The sequence below is a fragment of the Zea mays genome, chromosome 5, assembly GCF_902167145.1.
Source record: "Zea mays cultivar B73 chromosome 5, Zm-B73-REFERENCE-NAM-5.0, whole genome shotgun sequence".
Lineage (NCBI taxonomy): Eukaryota > Viridiplantae > Streptophyta > Magnoliopsida > Poales > Poaceae > Zea > Zea mays.
In genome coordinates this window covers 3,938,170-3,948,748 of record NC_050100.1, presented here as the reverse complement: position 1 = coordinate 3,948,748, position 10,579 = coordinate 3,938,170, and the positions used below count along the sequence as shown (strand labels likewise).

At 44.3% G+C, this 10,579-nt stretch overlaps 1 long non-coding RNA gene across 1 annotated transcript; it reads left to right on the top strand.

Moving 5' to 3' along the window:
* Positions 1 to 763: 763 nt before the first annotated feature.
* Positions 764 to 2,262, top strand: LOC109939416 (uncharacterized). Its single transcript, XR_002261866.1, has 3 exons — positions 764 to 1,368; positions 1,467 to 1,595; positions 2,118 to 2,262. It is a non-coding gene; the product is annotated as an uncharacterized lncRNA (long non-coding RNA).
* Positions 2,263 to 10,579: the final 8,317 nt, after the last annotated feature.

Below are 10,579 nucleotides of genomic sequence, written 5' to 3'. Positions count from 1 at the left end.
TTTCCTTTCTCCCACTTTATTTCTGCTTGCTCAAGTGGACTAGATTTATTTAGCCCCACTATTCATTAACTTGAGCTATTTGCGCTAGTAGTTATACATGTTCTCATTACCTCGCTCCAAATCCACATCATGAGTCGCATTTGCGTCAGGCCCCCGATATCACCAGCTGCTGTTGGCCATGCGCTCACGCCGCTGTGGTAAAGAGGGCAAATTAGTAGACGTTCAATTGAAGTTCTGTGTTTCCAGCTTTCAGCATAGCAGCATCCGTCCTACTTTTTTTTGCAACTGAAGCAGGAAAACTGCTATTTCATTTAAGATTGGAAAGGATCAAAGTCTGAAATGGTACTGAAATTTCTTCGGTTGATGTTCTATCCTTCTTTTTGCAGGTATGTAGAATTATGTACCATAATGCTGATTTATGCGTGAGCAAGACTCTCTACTTGCAGCTTTCTTCTATTAAAGATGACAACCATTTTGTTTGTTCGTCGAAGTTTCCATATCAAATAGTCTGTTGTTGTGTTCAGGTAGCTACGACTTTATTTCTTAATGCTTGTGGAATTATGTATTCATTCCTTTGTTGCTTGCATTGTCAGGGATGGTTTCTTTGATTAACTTGAACAATAAAATTGGCGTGGTACTTTTATCTATTTGGCTTTGACCATGGGTTTTATTTTTCTCTAACATATCTATGTGTGATATCTTGCATGCTTCCTATATATGAAACGCGGTCCAAAACAGCCTCTCTCGCGATGTCCACGTCAGCCAAATACTCCCCCTCGCTCGATCTCCAACCAACGGCTCACGTTCGTGTCTCCTCGCCTCCTTCTCTCCTTTTCAGCTCTCTGACCGACGCTTTCTCCCTCCTCGTCTCTCTTCACCCGTGCTGTGACGTTTCTCATCCTCCTCGCTCTCTCCGCCTCTTCCCTAGCCAAAATCGATTTGTCTCCCATCGATTTCGTCATGGCTGCAGCGTGCGCTTTGATTGTTGCTTATGTCGCTCTCCCGTGGTTGCAAGTGTCGCCCTCCCATGGCTCCACCTCTCTCTCTCCCTTCCTCCTCCCACCGCAACCCCTGTCCGTCCATCCGTATACCTTCTTCGCCTTCGGTTACTGTAGATCATGACCATGTGAATGTGCGGCGTCGTCCTGGCTCTTCTCGCGACCTTGCTGCTCCAGGTCGTCTTCCCTAAGTCGGCAGCGGAGGGCCTTGTGCGGGTCGCGGAGAAGGAGCCCGCCGACTAGATCGACCATGTCGCCACGCGTCTCCTCCGCGGCGCCAGCGCCCTGGACTCGGGCGGCAACGACGACTTCGACGCTTGCATCTCAGCTTTGAGCCATGCTAGCATAGGAGTTCCTCTACTGCTGAAAAGTAAATCTTCATTACCAAGATCTGAACCTTCATTTTCTATGAAAACCGTATTGCAGGTAATGAACATATCTCTAATCTTCTTGTCTTTTTTTTCTCAGCTTTGTTGATTTTTTATTCATAACTGACCGAGAGAGATTAGTAACCTGGTGAAAAGGTGATGAGCTCATGCTACTTGAGAGCAGGCAAGTACTTGGATTTTTGAAGAACGACATGTTGTAGAGCTTCTGGTAGGCAAACATCAGATTCTTATATATGTAATGAAATGGCTAATAAATATGTCATGTGCTCGTCATATGAAAGATAGGAAAACGATCACATACTGACATCTAAAACTCTTCTATATTCATTATTCAACTCTTACTTATTTCCTTTCTCCCACTTTATTTCTGCTTGCTCAAGTGGACTAGATTTATTTAGCCCCACTATTCATTAACTTGAGCTATTTGCGCTAGTAGTTATACATGTTCTCATTACCTCGCTCCAAATCCACATCATGAGTCGCATTTGCGTCGGGCCCCCGATATCACCAGCTGCTGTTGGCCACACGCTCACGCCGCTGTGGTAAAGAGGGCAAATTAGTAGACGTTCAATTGAAGTTCTGTGTTTCCAGCTTTCAGCATAGCAGCATCCGTCCTACTTTTTTTGCAACTGAAGCAGGAAAACTGCTATTTCATTTAAGATTGGAAAGGATCAAAGTCTGAAATGGTACTGAAATTTCTTCGGTTGATGTTCTATCCTTCTTTTTGCAGGTATGTAGAATTATGTACCATAATGCTGATTTATGCGTGAGCAAGACTCTCTACTTGCAGCTTTCTTCTATTAAAGATGACAACCATTTTGTTTGTTCGTCGAAGTTTCCATATCAAATAGTCTGCTGTTGTGTTCAGGTAGCTACGACTTTATTTCTTAATGCTTGTGGAATTATGTATTCATTCCTTTGTTGCTTGCATTGTCAGGGATGGTGATAGTCGCCTAGAGGTGGGGGTGAATAGGGCGAAACTGAAATTTACAAATATAAACACAACTACAAGCCGGGTTAGCGTTAGAAATATAAACGAGTCCGCGAGAGAGGGCGCAAAACAAATCGCGAGCAAATAATGAAGTGTGACACACGGATTTGTTTTACCGAGGTTCGGTTCTCTCAAACCTACTCCCCGTTGAGGAGGCCACAAAGGCCGGGTCTCTTTCAACCCTTCCCTCTCTCAAACGGTCCCTCGGACCGAGTGAGCTTCTCTTCTCAAATCAAAGCCGGGAACAAAACTTCCCCGCAAGGGCCACCACACAATTGGTGCCTCTTGCCTTGATTACAATGGAGTTTTGATCACAAGAACAAGTGAGAAAGAAAAGAAGCAATCCAAGCGCAAGAGCTCAAATGAACACGGCAAATCACTCTCACTAGTCACTAGGGTTTTGTGTGGAATTGGAGAGGATTTGATCTCTTTGAATGTGTCTAGAATTGAATGCCTAGCTCTTGTAAGTGGTTGAGAAGTGGGAAAACTTGGATGCAATGAATGGTGGGGTGGTTGGGGTATTTATAGCCCCAACCACCAAAAGTGGCCGTTGGGAGGCTGTCTGCTCGATGGCGCACCGGACAGTCCGGTGCACACCGGACAGTCCGGTGCCCCCTGCCACGTCATTACTGCCGTTGGATTCTGACCGTTGGAGCTTCTGACTTGTGGGCCCGCCTGGGTGTCCGGTGCACACCGGACATGTACTGTTTGCTGTCCGGTGTGCCAGCATGGGCGATTCTGACTCCTGCGCGCGCAGAGCGCGCATTAAATGCGCGGCAGAGAGCCGTTGGCGCGGAGATGACCGTTGCTCCGGAGTCGCACCGGACAGTCCGGTGCACACCGGACAGTCCGGTGAATTTTAGCGGACTAGCCGTTGGAGTTTCCCGAAGCAGGCGAGTTCCTGAGGCCGACCTCCTTTGGCGCACCGGACACTGTCCGGTGTACACCGGACAGTCCGGTGAATTATAGCCGAGTCGCCTTATGGAATTCCCGAAGGTGGCGAGTTTGAGACTGAGTCCCCCTGGTGCACCGGACATGTCCGGTGGCGCACCGGACAGTCCGGTGCGCCAGACCAGGGGTGCCTTCGGTTGCCCCTTTTGCTCCTTTGTTGAATCCAAAACTTGGTCTTTTTATTGGCTGAGTGTGAACCTTTTACACCTGTATAATCTATACACTTGGGCAAACTAGTTAGTCCGATTATTTGTGTTGGGCAATTCAACCACCAAAATTATTTGGGAACTAGGTGTAAGCCTAATTCCCTTTCAATCTCCCCCTTTTTGGTGATTGATGCCAACACAAACCAAAGCAAATATAGAAGTGCATAATTGAACTAGTTTGCGTAATGTAAGTGTAAAGGTTGCTTGGAATTGAGCCAATAAAACTACTTACAAGATATGCATGGAATGTTTCTTTCTTATTTAGCATTTTGGACCACGTTTGCACCACATGTTTTGTTTTTGCAAATCCTTTTGTAAATCCATTTCAAAGATCTTTTGCAAATAGTCAAAGGTAAATGAATAAGAGTTTGCAAAGCATTTTCAAGATTTGAAATTTTCTCCCCTCGTTTCAAATGCTTTTCCTTTGACTTAACAAAACTCCCCCTAAATGAGATACTCCTCTTAGTTGTTCAAGAGGGTTTTGATATACCATTTTTGAAATACTACTTTCTCCCCCTTTTGAACACAATAGGATACCAATTGAAAAATACTTTTGGAAAGTACTAAGTTTTTGAAATTGGTGGTGGTGCGGTCCTTTTGCTTTGGGCTCTCATTTCTCCCCCTTTTTGGCATGAATCGCCAAAAACGGAATCATTAGAGCCCTCAAAGTAATTTCTTCCCCTTTGGTCATAAGTAAATGAGTTAAGATTATACCAAAGACGAAGTCCTTTTCTTTAATGCTCATTTCTCCCCAAAGAATAGAGAGTTGCTTGGAGTGATGGCGAAGTATGAGTTACGTAGTGGAAGCCTTTGTCTTCGCCGAAGACTCCAATTTCCTTTCAATACACCTATGACTTGGTTTGAAATAGACTTGAGAACACATTAGTCATAGCATATGAAAGAGATATGATCAAAGGTATATCAAAGAGCTATGTGCAATCTAGCAAAAGAAATTGCGCGAATCAAGAATATTGAGCTCATGCCTAAGTTTGGTAAAAGTTTGTTCATCAAGAGGCTTGGTAAAGATATCGGCTAATTGATCTTTAGTGTTAATATAAGAAATCTCGATATCTCCCTTTTGTTGGTGATCCCTAAGAAAATGATACCGTATGGCTATGTGCTTAGTGCGGCTATGCTCGACGGGGTTGTCGGCCATTTTGATTGCACTCTCATTATCACATAGCAAAGGGACTTTGGTTAATTTGTAACCGTAGTCCCGCAGGGTTTGCCTCATCCAAAGCAATTGCGCGCAACAATGGCCTGCGGCAATGTACTCGGCTTCGGCGGTGGAAAGAGCGACCGAATTTTGCTTCTTTGAAGCCCAAGACACCAAGGATCTTCCCAAGAACTGGCAAGTCCCCGATGTGCTCTTCCTATTAATTTTGCACCCCGCCCAATCGGCATCCGAATAACCAATTAAATCAAAAGTGGATCCCCGAGGGTACCAAAGCCCAAACTTAGGAGTATAAGCCAAATATCTCAAGATTCGTTTTATGGCCGTAAGGTGGGATTCCTTAGGGTCGGATTGGAATCTTGCACACATGCATACGGAAAGCATAATGTCCGGTCGAGATGCACATAAATAAAGCAATGAACCAATCATCGACCGGTATACCTTTTGATCCACGGACTTACCTCCCGTGTCGAGGTCGAGATGTCCATTTGTTCCCATGGGTGTCTTGATGGGCTTGGCATCCTTCATTCCAAACTTGCTTAGAATGTCTTGAGTATACTTTGTTTGGCTAATGAAAGTGCCCTCTTGGAGTTGCTTTACTTGGAATCCTAGAAAGTACTTCAACTCCCCCATCATAGACATCTCGAATTTCTTTGTCATGATCCTACTAAATTCTTCACATGTAGATTCATTAGTAGACCCAAATATGATATCATCAACATAAATTTGGCATACGAACAAATCATTGTCAAGAGTTTTAGTGAACAAAGTAGGATCGGCCTTACCGACTTTGAAGCCATTTGCAATAAGGAAATCTCTAAGGCATTCATACCATGCTCTTGGGGCTTGCTTGAGCCCATAAAGCGCCTTAGAGAGCCTATAAACATGGTTAGGATACTCACTGTCTTCAAAGCCGGGAGGTTGCTCAACATAGACCTCTTCCTTGATTGGTCCATTGAGGAAGGCACTTTTCACGTCCATTTGATAAAGCTTAAAGCCATGGTAAGTAGCATAGGCTAATAATATGCGAATTGACTCAAGCCTAGCTACGGGTGCATAGGTTTCACCGAAATCCAAACCTTCGACTTGGGAGTATCCCTTGGCCACAAGTCGAGCTTTGTTCCTTGTCACCACACCATGCTCATCTTGCTTGTTGCGGAAGACCCATTTGGTTCCTACAACATTTTGGTTAGGACGTGGAACTAAATGCCATACCTCATTTCTAGTGAAGTTGTTGAGCTCCTCTTGCATCGCCACCACCCAATCCGAATCTTGGAGAGCTTCCTCTACCCTGTGTGGCTCAATAGAGGAAACAAAAGAGTAATGTTCACAAAAATGAGCAACCCGAGATCTAGTAGTTACCCCCTTATGAATGTCGCCGAGGATAGTGTCGACGGGGTGATCTCGTTGGATTGCTTGGTGGACTCTTGGGTGTGGCGGCCTTTGCTCTTCATCCTCCTTGTCTTGATAATTTGCATCTCCCCCTTGATCATTGCCGTCATCTTGAGGTGGCTCATTTGCTTGATCTTCTACTTCATCAACTTGAGCTTCATCCTCATTTTGAGTCGGTGGAGATGCTAGCGTGGAGGAGGATGGTTGATCTTGTGCATGTGGAGGCTCCTCGGATTCCTTAGGACACACATCCCCAATGGACATGTTCCTTAGCGCTATGCATGGAGCCTGTTCTTCACCTATCTCATCAAGATCAACTTGCTCTACTTGAGAGCCGTTAGTTTCATCAAACACAACGTCACATGAGACTTCAACTAGTCCGGTGGACTTGTTAAAGACCCTATATGCCCTTGTGTTTGAGTCATAACCAAGTAAAAAGCCTTCTACAGTCTTAAGAGCGAATTTAGATTTTCTACCTCTTTTAACAAGAATAAAGCATTTGCTACCAAAGACTCTAAAATATGAAATGTTGGGCTTTTTACCGGTTAGGAGTTCATATGATGTCTTCTTGAGGATTCGGTGAAGATATAACCGGTTGATGGCGTAGCAGGCGGTGTTGACCGCTTCGGCCCAAAACCGGTCCGAAGTCTTGTACTCATCAAGCATGGTCCTTGCCATGTCCAATAGAGTTCGATTTTTCCTCTCCACTACACCATTTTGTTGAGGGGTGTAGGGAGAAGAGAACTCATGCTTGATGCCCTCCTCCTCAAGAAAGCCTTCAATTTGAGAGTTCTTGAACTCCGTCCCGTTGTCGCTTCTTATTTTCTTGATCCTTAAGCCGAACTCATTTTGAGCCCGTCTCAAGAATCCCTTTAAGGTTTCTTGGGTTTGAGATTTTTCCTGTAAGAAGAATACCCAAGTGAAGCGAGAATAATCATCCACTATTACAAGACAATACTTACTCCCGCCGATGCTTATGTAAGCAATCGGGCCGAATAGATCCATGTGGAGTAGCTCAAGCGGCCTGTCGGTCGTCATGATGTTCTTGTGTGGATGATGGGTGCCAACTTGCTTCCCGGCTTGGCATGCGCTACAAATCATGTCTTTCTCAAAATGAACATTTGTTAGTCCTAAAATGTGCTCTCCCTTTAGAAGCTTATGAAGATTTTTCATCCCAACATGGGCTAGTCGGCGGTGCCAGAGCCAACCCAAGTTAGTCTTAGCAACCAAGCAAGTGTCGAGTTCAGCTCTATCAAAATCTACCAAGTATAGCTGACCCTCTAACACTCCCTTAAATGCTATTGAATCATCACTTCTTCTAAAGACAGTAACACCTACATCAGTAAATAGACAGTTGTAGCCCATTTGACATAATTGCGAAACGGAAAGCAAATTGTAATCTAAAGAATCTACAAGAAAAACATTGGAAATAGAATGGTCAGGAGATATAGCAATTTTACCCAATCCTTTGACCAAACCTTGATTTCCATCCCCGAATGTGATAGCTCATTGGGGATCTTGGTTTTTCTCATATGAGGAGAACATCTTCTTCTCCCCTGTCATGTGGTTTGTGCACCCGCTGTCGAGTATCCAACTTGAGCCCCCGGATGCATAAACCTACAACACAAATTTAGTTCTTGACTTTAGGTGCCCAAACAGTTTTGGGTCCTTTGGCATTAGAAACAAGAACTTTGGGTACCCAAACACAAGTCTTTGACCCCTTGTGTTTGCCCCCAACAAACTTGGCAACGACCTTACCGGATTTGTTAGTCAAAACATAGGATGCATCAAAAGTTTTAAATGAAATGCTATGTTCATTTGATGCATTAGGAATTTTCTTCTTAGGCAACTTAGCATTGGTTGGTTGCCTAGAACTAGATGTCTCACCCTTATACATATAAGCATGATTAGGGCCACAGTGAGACTTCCTAGAAGGAATTTTCCTAATTTTGCTCTCGGGATAACCTGCAGGGTACAAAATGTAGCCCTCGTTATCCTGAGGCATGGGAGCCTTGCCCTTAACAAAGTTAGACAAGTTCTTAGGAGGGGCATTAAGTTTGACATTGTCTCCCCTTTGGAAGCCAATGCCATCCTTGATGCCAGGGCGTCTCCCATTATAGAGCATACCTCTAGCAAATTTAAATTTTTCATTTTCTAAGTTATGCTCGGCAATTTTAGCATCTAATTTTGCTATATGATCATTTTGTTGTTTAATTAAAGCCATATGATCATGAATAGCATTAACATCAACATCTCTACATCTAGTACAAATAGATACATGCTCAACAATAGATGTAGAGGGTTTGCAAGAATTAAGTTCGACAATCTTAGCATGAAGAATATTATTTTTATCTCTAAGATTGGAAATGGTAGCATTGCAAACATCTAGTTCTTTAGCCTTAGCAATTAAATTTTCATTTTCTACTCTAAGGCTAGCAAGAGAAATGTTTAATTCTTCAATCCTAGCAACCAAATCATTATTATATCTAGGATTGGGAGTTGAAACATTACAAATATGTGAATCAACCTTAGCATTTAAACTAGCATTTTCACGTCTAAGGTTGTCAATCATCTCACGGCAAGTGCTTAGCTCACTAGATAATTTTTCACATTTCTCAATTTCTAGAGCATAAGCCTTTTTAACCTTAACATGTTTCTTGTTTTCTTTAATTAGACAATCCTCTTGGGAATCCAAAAGATCATCCTTTTCATGAATAGCACTGACTAATTCATTTAATTTTTCCTTTTGAGCTATGTTAAGGTTGGCAAAAAGGGAACGCAAACTCTCCTCCTCATCACTAGCATTATCATCACTAGAAGATTCATATTTAGTGGAGGAGTTAGATTTAACCTTTTTTCTTTTGCCGTCTTTTGCCATGAGGCACTTGTGGCCGACGTTGGGGAAGAGAAGCCCCTTGGTGACGGCGATGTTGGCGGCGTCCTCGTCGGAGGAGGACTCGGTGGAGCTCTCCTCGGAGTCCCACTCGCGGCATATGTGGGCATCGCCGCCCCTCTTCTTGTGGTACCTCTTCTTTTCTCTTCTCTTGCCCTTCTTGTCGTTGTCTCTGTCACTGTCACTTGATAATGGACATTTAGCGATAAAGTGACCGGGCTTACCACACTTGTAGCAAACCTTCTTGGAACGGGATTTGTAATCCTTCCCCTTCCGTTGCTTGAGGATTTGGCGAAAGCTTTTGATGATTAAAGCCATCTCCTCATTATCGAGCTTGGAGGCGTCAATTGGTTGTCTACTCGATGTAGATTCCTCCTTCTTCTCCTCCGTCGCCTTGAATGCCACCGGTTGTGCTTCGGGCGTGGAGGATTCATCAAGCTCGTTGATCTTTTTTGAACCTTTAATCATGCATTCAAAGCTCACAAAATTCCCGATAACTTCCTCGGGGGTCATTTTAGTATATCTAGGATTACCACGAATTAATTGAACTTGAGTGGGGTTAAGAAAAATGAGAGATCTTAGAATAACCTTAACCACCTCGTGGTCGTCCCACTTTACGCTCCCGAGGTTGCGCACTTGGTTCACCAAGGTTTTGAGCCGGTTGTACATGTCTTGTGGCTCTTCCCCTTGGCGAAGACGAAAACGACCGAGCTCCCCCTCGATCGTTTCCCGCTTGGTGATCTTGGTGAGTTCATCACCCTCGTGCGCCGTCTTGAGTAGGTCCCAAATCTCCTTCGCATTCTTCAACCCTTGCACTTTGTTGTATTCCTCCTTGCTTAGAGAGGCGAGGAGAATGGTTGTAGCTTGAGAGTTGAAATGCTCGATTTGGGACACCTCATCCTCATCATAGTTCTCATCCCCTACGGACGGTACCTGCGCACCAAACTCAACAACATCCCATATGCTTTTGTGGAGCGAGGTTAGATGAAATCGCATCAAATCGCTCCACCTAGCGTAATCTTCACCATCAAAAGTTGGTGGTTTGCCTAATGGGACGGAAAGTAAAGGTGTATGTTTGGAAATGCGAGGATAATGTAGGGGGATCTTACTATACTTCTTGCGCTCTTGGCGCTTAGAAGTGACGGAGGGCGCATCGGAGTCGGAGGTTGATGTTGATGAAGTGTCGGTCTCGTAGTAGACCACTTTCCTCATCCTCTTGTGCTTGTCGCCTTTCCGATGCGGCTTGTGGGAAGAAGATTTTTCCTTCTTCTCTTTGTGGTGAGAAGAGGAAGACTTTTTCTCCTTCCGTTTGGAGGAGTCCTTCTTCTTCTCCTTCCTCTTGGTGCGGGACTCTTCCGATGAAGTGCTCCCGTGGCTTGTAGTGGGCTTTTCGCCGGTCTCCATCTCCTTCTTGGCGTGATCTCCCGACATCACTTCGAGCGGTTAGGCTCTAATGAAGCACCGGGCTCTGATACCAATTGATAGTCGCCTAGAGGGGGGGTGAATAGGGCGAAACTGAAATTTACAAATATAAACACAACTACAAGCCGGGTTAGCGTTAGAAATATAAACGAGTCCGCGAGAG